An 18,304-nucleotide genomic window follows, 5' to 3' on the forward strand; every position below is an offset into this window, starting at 1 on the left:
CTTACTCTTATACACTATTCCTCTTGAAATGAATGCCAACATAGCATTCGCTTTCCTTATCGCCAATCCAACTTGGTGGTTAACCTTTAGGGTATCCTGCACGAGGACCCCCAAGTCCCTTTGCACTTCCGATTTTTGAATTTTCTCCCCATCTAAATAATAATCTGCCCGATTATCTCTTCCGAAATGTACAACTGTACATTTGTCATTGTAATCATTGAAAAGATCCAGAGTGTGTGAAAAGTCACAGATGTAGGTAGGAAGGGACTGAACTAGGGGGGTAAAACTGAGTTGAGATATACAGATAAGAGTTCAGTGGCGCAGGAACAGGCTGTAACAATGGGTCTACCTGAACAAACAGGTTTGTGGATCTTGGGTAGGAGGTAGAAACGGGAGGTGCGGGGTGAGGGAACTATGAGGTTGGTGGTGGTGGATGGAAGATCCCCAGAGTTAATAAGGTCAATGATGCTATGGGAGACAACGGCCTGGTTCTCCTGTTCAAGGGGTAAGTAAGAGGAGATGTCCGAGAGTTGTCACTGGGCCTCAGCAAGGTAGAGGTCAGTCTGCCAGACTAATACAGCACCTTCTTTATCTGCGGGTTTGATGGTGACATTAGGATTAGTGCGGAGAGACTGGAGGGCAGAGCACTTGGAAGGAGTGAGGTTGGAATTGGAGAGAGGAGTGTTAAAGTCGAGACAGTTGATGTCCCGTCAGCAGTTATCAATGACAAGGTCCAGAGCAGGCAGAAGACCAGGGCGGGGTACCCAGGAAGAGGGGGAGGGTTGAAGACTGGAGAAGGGGACGGAGGAGGTGGAAATAAAGCTCAGCGTCGTGGCGGACATGAAACTCACTGAGGTGTGGGTGCAGGGGGACAAATGTGAGGCCCTTACAGAGGACAGAACATTCTACCTCAGAGAGGGAAAGATCAGAGGGGACGGTGAAGACCCGGCATGGATGAGAGCTGCGATCAGAAGGGTGAAGAGTGGTGGTAATGTCTGAGGAGAAGGGAAGTTTGGGGTGCTCAGGGATGGTGGGTTGAGAGGAAGATGGAGTCTTCGAGGACCCAAGAGCTGGCGGTGGGACCTGAGAGAGACGGGATTGCGAAGTGGTGGTGGGGGAAGGTGAGACGGAGGTTCCAGAGTGAAGATCCGGCCTGGAGGTCAAGGCTGGAGTCAGCGTTGGAGGTGGCAGTGTTGTAAAGCTGAAGCTTTATATGAATACAATGGGAATAAAATGGAAAGGCCAGGTTGAGTGGACATGAAGAAGATCTTTCTATTTGTAGGGGAGTCTCGGATCCAAGAGAAACTGAGATGAGGAGGAAGTTCTTCAGCCAGAGGAGCGGAATTAGGCCATTTGACCCTTGGATCCTTGACTCATAACTTCCCTATATATATCTCATTGTAACTGATAGTATATTTTAAGTATTGCACTGAACTGCTGCCACAAGACAACAAATTTCACAACATACTGTACGTGAATGATAATAAACCTGATTCCGATCTCCTCTTCTCCTCCCTTCCCTTTTGAGCCACAAAGCCAGACTCAGTGCCAGATTCTGACAGGTCAATCCCCCTCTACCAACAGAATCCAAATTACAAATATATTTTTACATTGCAAAGAAGAATCACTGAACATGACAAACATTACAGCACTTTACAAACTCATTTGACTGAGAAAATGGGTATTACGCTATTTTTAACTATGCAAAGATTTTCCGGCAAGTACCTGAGAAAGTTTACAGAATGACACGGTTTGCACAGCACGCAACGACAGGATGTAATTCTGTTTCCACAGCTAGGTGTGTATTTATTTTACTGCCCGCAGAACTGATATCTTGTACATCTGCACAGCGATGGGGAGATTCACAAGTGAAGTAACACCTAGCAGTCACCAGCTCCATCTTGCAGAGTACAGTTGAAGTGGATTGACTCTGCTGACAGGTTCTATCAAGAGGCATGTTCAAGTAGAACAGACTACCTTACCAGCAATAGGGTCCTTCCAAGGTTGTCTCTTACTCGAACAGATTTTTTTTCTTCCCCTCGTCAAGTCTCCTTAAGTGTGCCTATTCTGATTTGAAAGTTCGAAGGAATGGGAAAAGGGGTATAGGGAAGTGTCAGAAGTTATAGCAATGGTGATGGTTAATAAACTTGGAAATCCTCCTTTTGGACCTCTGCTCATGTAATTATGTGTAAGTACACAAATTCTGAGGTAACTGTATGTAATTTTCTCACGCTCATTTGTAATATCCAGCCTCAACCTTCCCCTAGCTGGCACTGAGTACATGCATATGCTAAAATATTTAATGCAAGTACTATGTTTTCATATTGTGGAATGGAGGCAACCAGAAAAATTCAGTGTGAATTATTAATATGTATATTGCTCTAATCAGATTCATAAAAACAGAATCTTTCTTACAGAAAACAAAAATCTGCCTGTAATGAACACAGTGCCCAATCTCAACACACATATAAAAAACTAGCAAAGTCAATTGGTACCTTGGATAAAAGTCAGAAGGGTAAGAAATGAATGATAAATGGCTGCAGAGGGACATGGACTAGCACAATGTACCTAGGTCCCTAAGGACAGTACACAATGTGCATAGAAGAGTTCTGACAACTTCCCTATTCACTGCTCCAAATGGGTCGTAGAAACGTTCAACTATTGGATTAAAAGCACAAAGCTAAATTAAACAAGGCAGTAGCCAGTCTGTGTTAAATCAAAGCTCTGGTGCAGAGATAATAATGGCACCAATTGTTTCATGCTGATCAACTGCTTTTGGCACGTAGACCTGATGGTTAATCAGAACTGCCGATTAAACACAGATGGAATCAAAACCCCTCCTGGCTTGTTGCAAGAAGAGTGCAGGTCATTATTAAGTATTATCGATTTAATCACTGAACACTGGTAGCCATATGGAGGTGCCCAAGTAAAAGAAATCAGGAATGTTTTTCAAACAGTGTCAATTTGGCTGCAGTTTGGATTGCAACCAAAAACTGTGTCCAAGGTTATAATCCTTTCTTGTCTTATGTGAACATGTAAACTTAAGACAAGAAATCTTCGATAAATGCAAATATGGTATATTGCTACTTCACTTTGTATCTGAAACAGTGGAAGAGAGTTGTTTTCCTGCTATAGATTGGAAAATAATGCCTGTTTAAATTTCATCTACTGTCAGAAATATACTGAAAAACCTACAAACATTTAATTTACTGGATATTGTGATACTTAATCAGAATCAAGTTTTTAATCACTGACCAATGTCATGAAATTTCCTTTACAACAACAGTACAAAACAATACATAAAATATACAATAAAAACTATATATTAAAAATATTAAATAAGTAAAAAGAGATCAAAGCTAGTGAGGTATTGTCCATCAGCTCACAATTTTGGCGAAATTGCAAGCTTTATGCTGTGTTCCATATGCCATGCCAATGCAACAATGAACATATGGTACAAACAAAATATGGTAGATTTATTCAGTGGCTCATACAGGTCTCTTAATTCTACTTTATAACTGCCAAAATGGAAAATCCCTGCAGATTACCGTGCAGATGTTGTGATGGAATCCAAGTGGAATGTGAAAGCTGTAAATGGATTTCAAAATGAACAATTGCCAAGCTGTAAATCCTAACTGCGTGAGAACTGACAGGTCACTAACCACCAGAGTCCCATCCTCTTTATTTATCCGAATAACACCCCATGTGCTGGAGCCATGTAATATATCTATTCAAATTAGCTACTTTGAGGTGTTTGTCCTACAGAAATAAATCTGTAGAGTTCCCTTGACAGCTCAGTGCACATGGTGCTGCACTGAATTTCATAGTGAAACTCCCTGACTTTAACCCCTCATCCTCCACAGTGACGAATCTGGATGAGTGAATTTTATAGTGAAACTCCCTGACTTTAACCTCTCATCTTCCACAGTGAAGAATCTGGATGAGATAAGTAAAATAAATACAGATTTGTTGTTGTTTTTATTGTCGAGTTCCAACATCTGCAGTTTATTTTATTATGAAACTTAGCATTTGGTGAATAGAAATTTTAAAAAACCTTCAGATGCTGGCAATCTAAAACAATTTGACAAGTGGTTTTCAACACAGAACGTTCACTCTGTTTCATGTGTAACTCTGTAAGGATTTGCAGGACAAACAAAAACAGCAGAAACATGGGCATGCAAACACGAGGAATTCTGCGGATGCTGGAAATTCAAGCAACACACATCAAAGTTGCTGGTGAACACAGCAGGCCAGGCAGCATCTCTAGGAAGAGGTACAGTCGACGTTTCAGGCCGAGACCCTTCGTCAGGACACAGGGTCTCGGCCTGAAACATCAACTGTACCTCTTCCTAGAGAAACATGGGCACATCTTTGGTATAAGAGAATAATACAATTAACCATGCTGATTATAATATCAAAGGGAGCTTAGGTCCACCCGATCAGATCTGCATTCATGCAGATCTTGGCAATTCCTATTTTCCTGATTTGGTACGTTCTGTATAAGAATGGAATTGAAGGGATAGGAGGCAATAGGGCTTGTGGCAAGATCTTCTGAAGAAAGTTTTGAGCACAGGTCTCCATGGAAGTAAAAAACAAGCATGATGCAATATCATAGACACAATATCATAAACTGCAGATGCTTGAAATCCAGAGCCACACACACCAAACGCTGGAGGAACTCAGCATCTATGGAAATGAAATAGACAGTCTTGGGCTGAGAATCTTCTTCAAGACTGAGAAGGAAAGTGGAAGATGCCGGAATAAAAAGGCAGGGGGAGGGGAAAGAGGTTAACTGGAAGGTGATCAGTGAAGTCGGGTGGCTGGGGAATGTCCTGTCAGGCTTTGAAACACGATTCAAGTTTCAGCTCAGCTGCTGCATACACATCTCCACCAGCCAATCCAGCTGTAGGACGCATATGGGGGTGAAACTGACAGATGGAGCACCTGGCTCCTGCAAAAGGCATGGGCCAGGGAAAGTGCACATTTCCCTTGGAGTGGAGCACTGCACTTGCCAGGAGCTCAGAGATGCCAGGGAGAAAACCTGCCCCACATAGCAGCCTGAGTCCTGTGGCTGACTCCATTGTTAGATGGTGCTAAAGGCATCCGTTAGTCTTGCGAGACCATGGATCTGCGCTTGGAAAGTCTTCACTCTCCAGGGCGCAGGCCCGGGCAAGGTTGTATGGAAGACCAGCAGTTGCCCATGCTGCAAGTCTCCCCTCTCCACGACACCAATATGTCCAAGGGAAGGGCATTAGGACCCATACAGCTTGGCACCAGTGCCATCGCAAAGCAATGTGTGATTAAGTGCCTTGTTCAAGGACACAACATGGCTGGGGCTCGAACTCACAACCTTCAGGTTGCTAGTCCAATGCTTTAACCACTTGGCCACGTGCCCAAGGTACTAAATGGACAAGTTGCATAACATTGACATGGACCAGAAAAAAAAGATTTATTTAAAGTTTTCATATTCCCTTTCGTTAACTACATTGACAGAAGGGGAAAAATGCAGAAATTCTCACAGCACCTCGTTATCGAGGAATGTAACTGTCTAGTGACCTCTGTTGCAAAGGAGATGAGGGCAGGACGAAATGGGAGATAACATGAAAAGGTCCCACTAGGGGTAGATTCTACCATGTTTCCAATAAAAAGGAAGAAAAGAAAAACTGAATTTTTTTTAAAAAGTCATTACACAACTTCCAGGAGATGAGTCACCCTGTGTGGAGATTAATTAAAATTTGATGCTGCATGAGATTATCATAAAGCTTTACTATCTAATGGAAGAAGCATGTCAACAGCATATACTAATGAAGGCATTAATAACGATGCCAAAACTACAGAAAACAAGATTAAATGGAAGTTAGCAATTAATAAGCTAAATGGGATGTAAATCTGTAAACAAAGCAGATGGTGAAACAAGTTTGAACAAGCAGCAGTTCAGCCACAGCATTTTATCTACATTTAAGAAGAGTAGTTTAGTCAAGCCCTCTCCCCCACGTGAGTTTGTACACTGCAGTACTCAAGCTAATGGCTCTGGGTTTGATTCACAGTCTGTTCTGCGCAAACTGCAGCCAGTTCTACGATGAATGTTACTTTTGGCACGGCACTGACTGCATAGTGAGAGGGAGAGAATTATTCAGCTGGACTTCTGATTGTCATCTAGTGATCATTGCTGGAAAGTGCCCCAGACTGGGGTAGTGAATGCAGACAAGATTATACTTGGATTTGATAGCTGGGACAGCCAAATAGCTCCCCAGCAGGCACCATCCAGGACCTGAGTACTTGGAGGCTGCAGTCAGCCATCACAGAAACGTATCCCAGCATGTCACTGCTTTAAAAGGATGCAGATGAGGTGTAAGTGGAAGCACTGAAAAGCGAAGAGAGAAAAAATTGTGTTCCTCCCTGAATATGGTGAATTAAGAACAGCTCTCTCATCCTGGGCCTTTTGGTAATTCTGCTTGTTCGTACTCAGTCTTGGAAATAAGTAACTACACCATGGTCACAGCACCTGTGTTTTTTTTAATGTCCATTCTGAAAGCAGCAACCTGACATTTGACACAGAAAGGTGGAAATAGAAAAGCCAGTGCTCTTTTACATCTGTCTTTCATTTACTTATGACCTGAATGCTGTATTCACCCCCCCTCACCCCGACCTTTCCGAAGGTGCCAGGTGCAAATTTGAATCTATTTATTATCCCATCGTGAGTCACCATGACTCAGTGTGAAGCTCAACAAATCACCAATGAAACCTCACAATGCAGCAAAGCTATTGATGTTACTTAGCGTTATGTACACACGCTGCCACAAGACCATGAAAAGCTACTTCCTTCTGCACCTTACTTCAAATTCCGACATTCCATCTGCAATCCCATGTTCAGTCTCTGACTGTCCTTTCACAATGTCTGAAGTACAACAATTTCAAATTACCCATTTAGTGTGGTCGCCTTTCATTGTTTTATCTATGATAATCCTCAAATCATCACGTTATTTACATTCCTGTTGGCTTGATTATTTAAAAATAAAGTAATATTGTTATTTGAGGAATAAACTTAAAATCAAACAATTTAAAGGTGATCACAGTTGAGTGACAGGAGGATGAGGATAGGTTGAGTCAGCTAGGGCTTTTCTCTTTGGAGTGAAGGAGGTTGAGAGGCAACTTGATAGTGGTGTACAAGATGGTGTAGAGGTATAGATTGCATGGATAGTATTGTGCGTGAAATCAGGTCTGCGGGTTTAGTGAGTGGGCACGGAAGAGACTCACTACTGGTATGAAGGTTAACTATTTATTTACAGGACAAGACTGACACGAAACAATCAGTAAACATGCAGCTGTCAGTGCGGCAGCAGAGTGAGTGGTAGCAGAGTGTAGGGCTTTGGCTTTAACGGGCTTCGGCGGTAAACGGGAAGAGGCGAGAGCGAAGCACCAACTCTCTTTTTCTACCCTCCCCTTCACGAATTGGCCCAGACAGACAAGAAGAGCAGAGCTCTCACAGCTAACGGTTTAAAAAGTTCATCTGTTTGGTGAGGTAAGTGGGTGAGTAGACTTATTTTTCCGGTAGAATTAGATAGCATGCCTGCAGGGTTAGTGCTTTGTTCAGGGTGTCAGATGTGGGAATCCTGGGAGACCTCCAGCCTCCCTGATGGCCACATCTGCACCAGGTGCACCGAGATGCAGCTCCTCACAGACCGTGTTAGGGATCTGGAGCTGCAGCTTGATGACCAACTGCTTATTAGGGAAAGTGAAGAGGTGCTACAGGGAGGTAGTCATCCCTAGGCTACAGGGGTCAGAAAACTGTGTCACTGTCAAGAGAGGGAAGGGAAATGCCCGGATAGTGGAGAGCACACCTGTGGCTGTCCCCCTCAGCAACAAATATCTTGTTCTGGATGCTGTTGAGGGGGATGACCTGACGGGGGATGCCCACGGTGACCGGGTCTCTGGCACTGAGCCTGGCGCTGTTGTGCAGGAGAGAAGGAGGGAGAAGGAGGGAGAAGGAGGGAGAAGAGGAATGCAGTAGTCATAGGGGATTCCATAGTCAGGGGAACGGACAGGAGATTCTGTGAGCCTGATAGAGATACCCGCATGGTGTGTTGCCTCCCAGGTGCCAGGGTACGGGATGTCTCAGATCGGGTCCAGAATATTCTGAAGCGGGAGGGTGAGCAGCCAGTTGTCTTGGTACACGTTGGTACCAATGATATAGATAGGACAAAGGAGGAGGTCCAGAAGAGAGATTCCTGGGAGTTAGGAAGGAAGCTGAGAAGTAGGACCTCCAGGGTAGTAAATTCAGGATTGCTACCTGTGCCACTTGCTAGCGAGGGCAAGAATAGTAGGATCAGGCAGATGAATGTGTGGCTGAGAGACTGGTGCAGGGGGCAGGGCTTCAGATTCTTGGATAATTGGGATCTCTTCTGGGGGAAGTATGACCTGTTCAAAATGGACAGGTTACACCTGAACCCGAAGGGGACCAACATTCTGGCGGGAAAGTTTAATAGAGCTATTAGGGAGGGTTTAAACTAATTTGGCAGGGGGATGGGAACCGGAATGATAGAGTGGAGGAAGGGGAAAACAGAAATAAATCTAAGATAGTGAGCAGTAAAGATGTCAGGAAAGACAGGCAGATGATGGGGCAAATTTGTAGCCATTGGAATGAGTTGCGGTGCAATAAAGTTGCAGTGAAATCAAAGCGAAAAGTATCAAATACTGGTCTTAAGGTGTTATACTTAAATGCCTGCAGCATAAGGAATAAGGTGGATGATCTTGTCGTACAGCTACAGATTGGCAGGTATGATATTTTGGCCATCACTCAGACGTGGCTGAAGGATGTATGTCTCTGGGAGCTGAACATCCAAGGATACACAGTGTATCGGAAGGATAGGAAGGTAGGCAGAGGGGGAGGCGTGGCTTTATCGGTAAGAAATGATATTAAATCATTAGAAACAGGTGATATAGGATCGGAAGGTGCAGAATCTTTATGGGTTGAGCTAAGAAATCACAGGGGTAAAAGGACCCTGATGGCAGTTATATACAGGCCTCCAAACAGCTGCAGTGATGTGGACTACAAATTACAACAGGAAATAGAAAAGGCTTGTCAGAAGGGCAGTGTTATGATAATTGTGGGGGAAAAAAAAGAAATTTTCGAATGGAAAAAGGATGCAACCGTGGCTGACGAGAGAAGTCAAAGCCAAAGTTAAAGCAAAGGAGAGGGCATACAAGGAAGCAAAAATTAGTGGGAAAACAGAGGATTGGGAAGTTTCTAAAAGCTTACAAAGGGAAACTAAGAAGATCATTAAGAGGGAAAAGATTAACTATGAAATGAAGCTAGCAAATAATATCAAAGAGGATACTAAAAGCTTTTTCAAGTATATAAAGAGTAAAAGACAGGTGAGAGTAGATATAGGACCGACCGATAGAAAATGATGCTGGAGAAATTGTAATGGGAGATAAGGAGATGGCGGAGGAACTGAATGAGTATTTTGCATCGGTCTTCACTGAGGAAGACATCTGCAGTATACCGGACACTTAAGAGTGTCAGGGAAGAGAAGTGTGCACAGTCACAATTATGACAGAGAAAGTACTCAGGAAGCTGAATAGTCTAAAGGTAGATAAATCTCCTGGACAGATGGAATGCACCCTCGTGTTCTGAAGGAAGTAGCTGTGGAGATTGCGGAGGCATTAACAATGTTCTTTCAAAAGTCGATAGATTCTGGCATGGTTCCGGAGGACTGGAAGATTGCAAATGTCACTCCGCTATTTAAGAAGGGGGCAAGGAAGCAAAAAAGAATTTATAGACCTGTTAGTTTGACATCGGTGGTTGGGAAGTTGTTGGAGTCGATTGTCAAGGATGAGGTTACAGAGTACCTGGAGGCATATGACAAGCTAGGCAGAACTCAGCATGGATTCCTTAAAGGCAAATCCTGCCTGACAAACCTATTACAATTTTTTGAAGAAATTACAAGTAGGCTGGACAAGGGAGATGTAGTGGATGTTGTATATTTGGATTTTCAGAAGGCCTTTGACAAGGTGCCACACATGAGGCTACTTAACAAGATAAGAGCGCATGGAATTACGGGAAAGTTATATACGTAGATAGAGCATTGGCTGATCGGCAGGAAACAGAGAGTGGGAATAAAGGGATCCTATTCTGGTTGGCTGCCGGTTACCAATGGTTTTCCACAGGGGTCCGTGTTAGGGCCGCTTCTTTTTACATTGTACATCAACGATTTGGATTATGGAATAGATGGCTTCATGGCTAAGTCTGCTGATGATACGAAGATAGGTGGAGGAGTCGGCAGTGCTGAGGAAACGGAGAGTCTGCAGAGAGACTTGGATAGATTGGAAGAATGGGCAAAGAAGTGGCAAATGAAACACAATGTTGGAAAGTGTATGGTTATGCACTTTGGCAGAAGAAATAAACGGGCAGACTATTATTTAAATGGGGAAAGAATTCAAAGTTCTGAGATGCAACGGGACTTGGGAGTCCTTGTACAGGATACTCTTAAGGTTAACCTCCAGGTTGAGTCGGTGGTGAAGAAGGCGAATGCAATGTTGACATTCATTTCTAGAGGAATAGAGTATAGGAGCAGGGATGTGATGTTGAGGCTCTATAAGGCGCTGGTGAGACCTCACTTGGAGTACTGTGGGCAGTTTTGGTCTCCTTATTTAAGAAAGGATGTGCTGACATTGGAGAGGGTACAGAGAAGATTCACTAGAATGATTCCGGAAATGAGAGGGTTAACATATGAGGAACGTTTGTCCGCTCTTGGACTGTATTCCTTGGAGTTCAGAAGAATGAGGGGAGACTCATAGAAACACTTCGAATGTTGAAAGGCATGGACAGAGTGGATGTGGCAAAGTTGTTTCCCATGATGGGAGAGTCTAGTACGAGAGGGCATGACTTAAGGATTGAAGGGCGCCCATTCAGAACAGAAATGCGAAGAAATTTTTTTAGTCAGAGTGTGGTGAATCTGGAATTTGTTGCCACGGGCAGCAGTGGAGGCCAAGTCATTGGGTGTATTTAAGGCAGAGATTGATAGGTATCTGAGTAGCCAGGGCATCAAAGGTTATGGTGAGAAGGCGGGGGAGCGGGACTAAATGGGAGAATGGATCAGCTCATGACAAAATGGCAGAGTAGACTCGATGGGCCGAATGGCCGACTTCTGCTCATTTGTCTTATGGTCTTATGGTCTAGTAAACACTGCAGGATACACCCAGTTACAAATACTTATCTAAACTGAGTGCCCGAAGCATCAGGATAAAGCAGACACTAAACATATACGCAGCGAAAAATACTTAACTAAAGTGTGCACCCAGGCCCTCTTTACTGCAGCACACCCCCACTGTTTACCATTTTTGTGGCACCATCCATTACCTGGTCCACAGCAACCCAGAGACCAATAAAGAGGGAACATGGTTAATGCACGCTAGATTGAAACTCTACCATCGCCATGACATCACCAGCTAAACAGCAGGTAGCAGGAAGGGCCACAATACTCCTTACAAGGGCTAATCCCCAACTCTCACGTGGGAGTGGCTTTTAATCAACAGGTATGTTGGACACTTACCCCAATCAATAAACAAAGACTACTTTTTCCCAGAGTGGAAATGACTGATACTAGGTGGCATAGTTTTAAGGTGATTGATGGAAAGAATAGGGGTGCTTTTTTTTACACAGAGAGTGGTGAGTATGTGGAATGCCCTGCCAGGGCTGGGGGTAGAGGCAGATACATTAGAGGCATTTCAGAAACCCTTAGACAGGCACATGGTTGATAGAAAAATAAAGGACTCTGTATTGGGAAGGGTTAAATTGATGTTAGAGTAGTTTAAATGGTCAGCACAGCATCATGGGCCAAAAGACCTGTATTGTGCTGTAGTGTTCTATGTTCTATAAACATCCAATACAAAGAAGTATAAAATTACAACATAATTTATGGCAATAAAGATTACACTTGACTGTGCATAAAGGGACATGAGATTATACATTTTACTTATAAAGAACTCAGATATTTCATTACCTTTCCTGCCAAGTTTACTTGACTTCACTTCCATGTGGCCCACATCTCACTCCTCCTTTACCTTTCTCTATCACCATCTGAACCCAACACTTCTCACATTCTCAACTTCACTTCCCACTCTGTTTACTGCACATACTCCATACCACTCCCACAGTTTCTTCATCCCTGTTATCTCTACTAATGTAGAGCCTTGCCTTCAGTTTGCCTTGACCACGGCTCACCCTCTGCTGCCGCTGGCGGGGGTCTCACATGTGACTCCTCTCTTTTCTGCGCTTTCTGCTCTTGCTCTTCCTCCTCCAGTCCGGTAAAAGAATAGGCTCCACTTTCCCTCACCTTGCTCCCTACCAGGCTCTATGAATCATCTTCCATAAATTCCACCACCTCACATATTTTCACCTGCCTGTTCAGCATTAAAAGACCATTCCCTTCATGATTTCCTGATCTGCTCTCCATTCCTCCACTAACCACTCGCCCTCTCTTCACAGCTTCCTATAAAACTGAGGGAGATACTCACTTGCCTTTTTGCCACTTTCACTCTCACATTCAGGAATCCAAATTGTACATGATCAAGCAGTGATTCATTTGAACCGTTTCCAATATAATACATTTAATACATTGTATTCAGTCCTCATAATATGGATCCTCTCACTTGGAGAAATAAATGTCGATTGAATCATCACCTTGCAGAATATCTTTTATTGACGCACAAAGGCAGGCAACTCAAAGCTTCCATTTTTCAGTCACTTTAATTCTCCATCCCAGTATTACCCTGGCCTTTGTCTTTGGCCTCTTGAAGTGTCCAAGAAACAACTCAATAAACTCAAGAAGCAACATTTCATCTTCATTCTGTGTCCCTTGGACCTGAATTCAACCATTTTAGGTTGCCATTCACCTTTTTCTCTGGCTAAACCTTTCTGTTTAGGTTTGTTTCTCATCTCTAACTGCCAGTTTTTAATGTTATTGCTATTGTGACAACTTCAGTCTGCACCCTCTCACAGATATTACCCATTTCTTTCACCCCTCTGTCTCTCTGCAACTTAAAACATGCTGTGCTGAAGGGGCATTGACCCCAAAAATAGACTTTCTTTCGAACCTGCTTTTGGTATTTTATGACCGGTCTTGTTCAAGCTGACAGGAAGGCAACAGTAACTCAAATAACCACGCATTACAATAGTGGTGTGCAGAAGAGCGTCTCTGAATGCGTAACGTATTGAGCCTAGAAGTGGATATGCTTCAGCAGCAGAATCACAAATATACACTCAGTGACCTCTTAATAAAAATACAGGAGGTACCTAATAAAGTGGTCATTAAGTATATTAAAAATATGTCCAATTTTCTCAGCCACAATCTTCCCCAACAAAGAGAGGGAACACTAGCCAGTTACCCTACACTCATACCAATTCCAATCAAAGTGCTCCTCCACCCACTCCAACTGACACAATCCTTCCACTGGTTTCCCTCTGCATTTTGTCCCAATATGCCCACCCCATCTACCTTATTTGATTCCAAGCTCCACATTCCTCTCCTATCAAATTCCATCATCTACGACCCCTTGTCACCTTGACCTGTTATCTCTCAGCCTTGTCACTATTTCCACTCTTCCTTCTCCATCTGCCTTTCACCACTCCTCACCTGGACCTACCTATCACATTCCAGCTCTCGCTCCAATCCTTCCCTCTGCCTATGCATTCTGCTCCATCTTTCATCCAGATGAAGGGACTTGACCTGAAATTTTGACCGTCCATTCCACTCCACAGATGCTGTCAGACCTGCTGAGTTCCTCCAGCATCTTGTTTGTTGCCGCACAATATCCAGCCTCTATCACTGCAGAGGCCACTCACGTGTGACTTTTAGACGACATTGGCACAGAAATCGTAATCCTTTTGAACAGCCACATTAAAATGGGGAGTGGATCCATACTTAGTGTGGGGCTTCTGGTGCTGACTTCTAGCCCAAGGCATAATGTGCAACTAAAGTATGTCAGAGGAAACTAACATGATGGAAAGTCAAGAGGATGGGAGTTTGAGGATAAACAGGAGGTGAGGAGAAAGAGGATCAAGCAACAGTGTTCGGGGGGGTGATGATCATGGGGGGGCGTTGGGGGTGAGTGAAAAGCTTGAAAGGGGAAAGGATTGTTGGGGGTAATATGATTCATAATAGCATAAAGAGATGAATAAGAATAGATTACTTTATCCATCTATATCTTATTGTGTTTTTTTGTGCTTCATTAGATCCAGCGTAACAATTATTTTGTTCTTCTTTATACTTGTGGACTGGAAATGACATTGAATCTTCTTCTGACAGAGAAATGCACCCTGCTTGGTGTGACAGCTCCTTTGCATGGGACTGTACGAATCTGCAGAGAATTGTGGACACAGCTCAGCACATGGAAACCAGTTTCTCTTTCATGGACCCTGTCTACACTTCTTGCGGCCTCAGTAAAGCAACAAACATAATCAAAGGCCCCTCCCACCATGCATATTATCTCTGCTTCTCCTCCCATTGGGCAGAAGATACAAAAGCCTGAAAGCATGTACCTCCAGGCTCGAGGACAGCTTCTGTTGCAAGACTTTTGAACATAGAACATAGAATAGTATGGAACATTACAGGCCCTTCGGCCCACAATGTTGTGCCAACCCTCAAACCCTGCCTCCCATATAACCCCCCACCTTAAATTCCTCCATATACCTGTCTAGTAATCTCTTAAACTTCACTAGTGTATCTGTCTCCACCACTGACTCAGACAGTGCATTCCACGCATCAACCACTCTCTGAGTGAAAAACCTTCCTCTCATATCCCCCTTGAACTTCCCACCCCTTACCTTAAAGCCATGTCCTCTTGTGTTGAGCAGTAGTGCCCTGGGGAAGAGGCGCTGGCTATCCACTCTATCTATTCCTCTTATTATCTTGTACACCTCTATCATGTCTCCTCTCATCCTCCTTCTCTCCAAAGAGTAAAGCCCTAGCTCCCTTAATCTCTAATCATAATGCATACTTTCTAAACCAGGCAGCACCCTGGTAAATCTCCTCTGTACCCTTTCCAATGCTTCCACATCCTTCCCATAGTGAGGAGACCAGAAATGGACACAGTACTCCAAGTGTGGCCTAACCAGAGTTTTATAGAGCTGCATCATTACATCGCCACTCTTAAACTCTATCCCTCATGAAAGCTAACACCCCATAAGCTTTCTTAACTACCCTATCCACCTGTGAGGCAACTTTCAGGGATCTGTGGACATGTACCCTGAGATCCCTCTGCTCCTCCACACTACTAAGTATCCTGCCATTTACTTTGTACTCTGCCTTGGAGTTTGTCCTTCCAAAGTGTACCACCTCACATTTCTCCGGGTTGAACTCCATCTGCCACTTCTCAGTCCACTTCTGCATCCTATCAATGTCTCTCTGCAATCTTCGACAATCCTCTACACTATCTACAACACCACCAACCTTTGTGTCATCTGCAAACTTGCCAACCCACCCTTCTACCCCAAATCCAGGTCGTTAGTAAAAATCACGAAAAGTAGAGGTCCCAGAATAGTTTCCTAGTATGATAAGGTGGACTCTTGACCTCACCGTCTGCCTTGTTTTGATACTGCATTTTATTTTCTACCTGCACTACACTTTCTCTGTAGCTGTTACACTTTATGTAGCGTTCTTATATTGTTTACCTTGTACTACCTCAATGCACTGTGCAATGGTTTGATCTGTATGAAGTGTAAACAAGATAGGCTTTTCATTGTACCTCAGTACATGCAACAAAATAAAACCAAGAAAACTAATAAAGTATCCTGACACCTTGTGCTAATTCATATTTTCAATTTGGGACATTTAAAACATGATGGGTCCTTTGGACAGACTGACCTGAGATAATTGCATATGCATGAATGCAGCTCAGAGACAGCAATGGTTAACATTCAATTTAGGATGTCTGGAGTGTTGGTGTGAAGATCTAGGTGTTTGAAATTATATGCAACTTAAGGGAAGCATTATGGATCAAATAATCTAATGTTATTCACCTCTATTTTATTATGCATGCCATAGAAACATTTGGGGGAATAAATATGGTCACAGGGAGAACGTACAAACTCTGGTCAGACAGCATCCGACATCAGGGTTGAAGTCAGGTTATTGAAGCTGTGAGACAGCAGCTCGACTAGCTGCCCCACTGTGTGGCCCAAACAACTTCCACTGCTCATACAACCTATGATCATTGGTTCTGATTGCCAGTGTCAAGGTCACTGCTGCCTGCAATACAATGTCAGAGATAATCACCAAAGTGATCTAAACTTGATTCAATCAACAGCTTCCAATCCTATTCGAGCACGCACTAATTTTTGATTAATTTGAAAAATATTAAAACCAGTTTGTTTGATTAAAAGTTTGTCAATATGTGATGTTTAAAAATAATGCGTTCCAGCATGTATAATCACCTCACATTGCACAAACATTTGAAGAGAAAGTATTTATTTGTGTACTAAAAAAAAACTGTTGATTAATACTGCTTTCCATTAGTTACATAAAATTTAACTGGGTCAGAGTGCTTTCTTCACATTAATGTTACTTCAGTTTTTAGACAGAACACCAGCAGATTTGAAGCTGGCTAATTAACTAGACACCGCAGTGAGCCTGCCTGTCATGGAAGAGCTGAATGCTGAAGCCACAGTGGAGAAGATTAGCAAAGCGATTGACTCACAAGTGACGGGCAAAGTGCCAACTGATGTCACCATTCTGCTTGAATTCATCAAACCAGGGAAACTGGAGCTCCAGCAGCATCTGCTTGAACTTCTATGCCTCCCTGGAAGTGGGGGGGGCCAGGGTGGGCTGGGGATCCTGAGCTCCAAGGATGCAAAGATCGTGACCTTGCACAAGAACAAAGACAACCACAGTGACTGCAGTAATAGCGGCATCGTGATGCAGCTGCAGCAGCAAACGTTCAGTCCTGACCTCCGGTGCTGACTGCATGGAGCTTGTACATTCTCCCCTGTGACGCTTTGGGATTCCACTGGGAATTCCAGTTTATTCCACATCCTAATGGCTCGGAGATCAATAGATTAATTGCCCCTGTGCAGGTGAGCGGTACATTTTGCAGGAGGGATTGGCAAGAACAGATTACAGGCAAAACTAATGGGCGAGGGCGGTGCTCTGTAAGGCAGCATAGTCCTGAACAGTTGAAATGCCTTCCTTCTGAAGCTGGGTTGGGGTCAACCCCTCCTGTTGGTGTTGCTCTCTAGTGTTCGCTCCCCGGAAGACAAGTTGGATCCATCTGCAGCAGAACCACTGGACAAAAGCTGCATCACTATCAGGTGTGGGGGTGAGTGGCTGGGCACTGCACAGGATCAAAATAAGCTGCAAAATGTTGTAAGCTCAGTCAGCTCCATCATGGGCACCAGTCTCCCCAGCACCTAGAACATCTTCAAGGAGCATTGGCACAAAAAGGCGGCGTCCATCATTAAGGACCCCATTCAGCCAGGACATGCCATCATCTCATTGCTGCCATCAAGGAGGAGGTATGGGAGCCTGAAGGTACACACTCAACATTTCAGGAATAGCTTCATCCCCTCTGCCATCAGCTTACTGAATGAACATTGAACCCCTGAACATTACCTCACTGCATTTTCCCCTCTTTTTGCACTACTGATTTAATTTAACATGTTTACTATACATATATACTTCTTACTGTGATTTTGATTCTGATCCTGAACCAGTTCAAGATGAGGAGTTGCTGCATTCTTGATCTTGCAGAAACATAACTCCAAGACAACATCGCGTGCACCATCAGCCTTTAGGCCATGCCACTCAGGGACTTGTGCTAATGTTATTTTTTGAGACAGTATGTGCTACCATAACTATATGTGCTAGATGCTGTGTGGTGTTTGCTATTGCATGTACTGTTTAGCAGCTTGGCCCCAGCTGAACACTGCATCACTTAGCTGTATGCATGTGTATAGCTGAATGACAATTAAACTTGAGTTTAAACTTATGTCAGAAGGAGAATGAAATGCAGAGAAAGCTCCCTGCTGAATACTGAGGGGAAAGTATTTGTCCACGTGACTCTGGCCTGAGTGTGGATCTTGACTGAAAACATTTACACCAAATCCCTGGGATATCCATAATCAATAATATCTTCTCAGTTCGGCAGCTGCGAGAGAGATGTCATGAACAAAGAAGACCATTATATAATGCTTTCATTGATCCCTACCAAGGCTTTCAATTCTGCTCACAGGGGCGGCTTATTCAAGCTGCTGAAGGCCACTGGCTGCACGCCAGCGCTGCTAACTGTAATCTGTTCCTTTCACGAC

General features: G+C 43.7%; 1 long non-coding RNA gene across 1 annotated transcript in view; it reads left to right on the plus strand.

Moving 5' to 3' along the window:
* Nucleotides 1–15,686, plus strand: part of LOC134344761 (uncharacterized) — a 29,607-nt gene extending 13,921 nt beyond the window's left edge. The window contains exon 3 of the long non-coding RNA XR_010017513.1: nucleotides 14,310–15,686. This is a non-coding gene — a long non-coding RNA (uncharacterized LOC134344761). The remainder of the gene's footprint in view (nucleotides 1–14,309) is intronic.
* The last annotated feature ends 2,618 nt before the right edge of the window (nucleotides 15,687–18,304 follow it).

This window comes from Mobula hypostoma, chromosome 4 (assembly GCF_963921235.1).
Source record: "Mobula hypostoma chromosome 4, sMobHyp1.1, whole genome shotgun sequence".
Lineage (NCBI taxonomy): Eukaryota > Metazoa > Chordata > Chondrichthyes > Myliobatiformes > Myliobatidae > Mobula > Mobula hypostoma.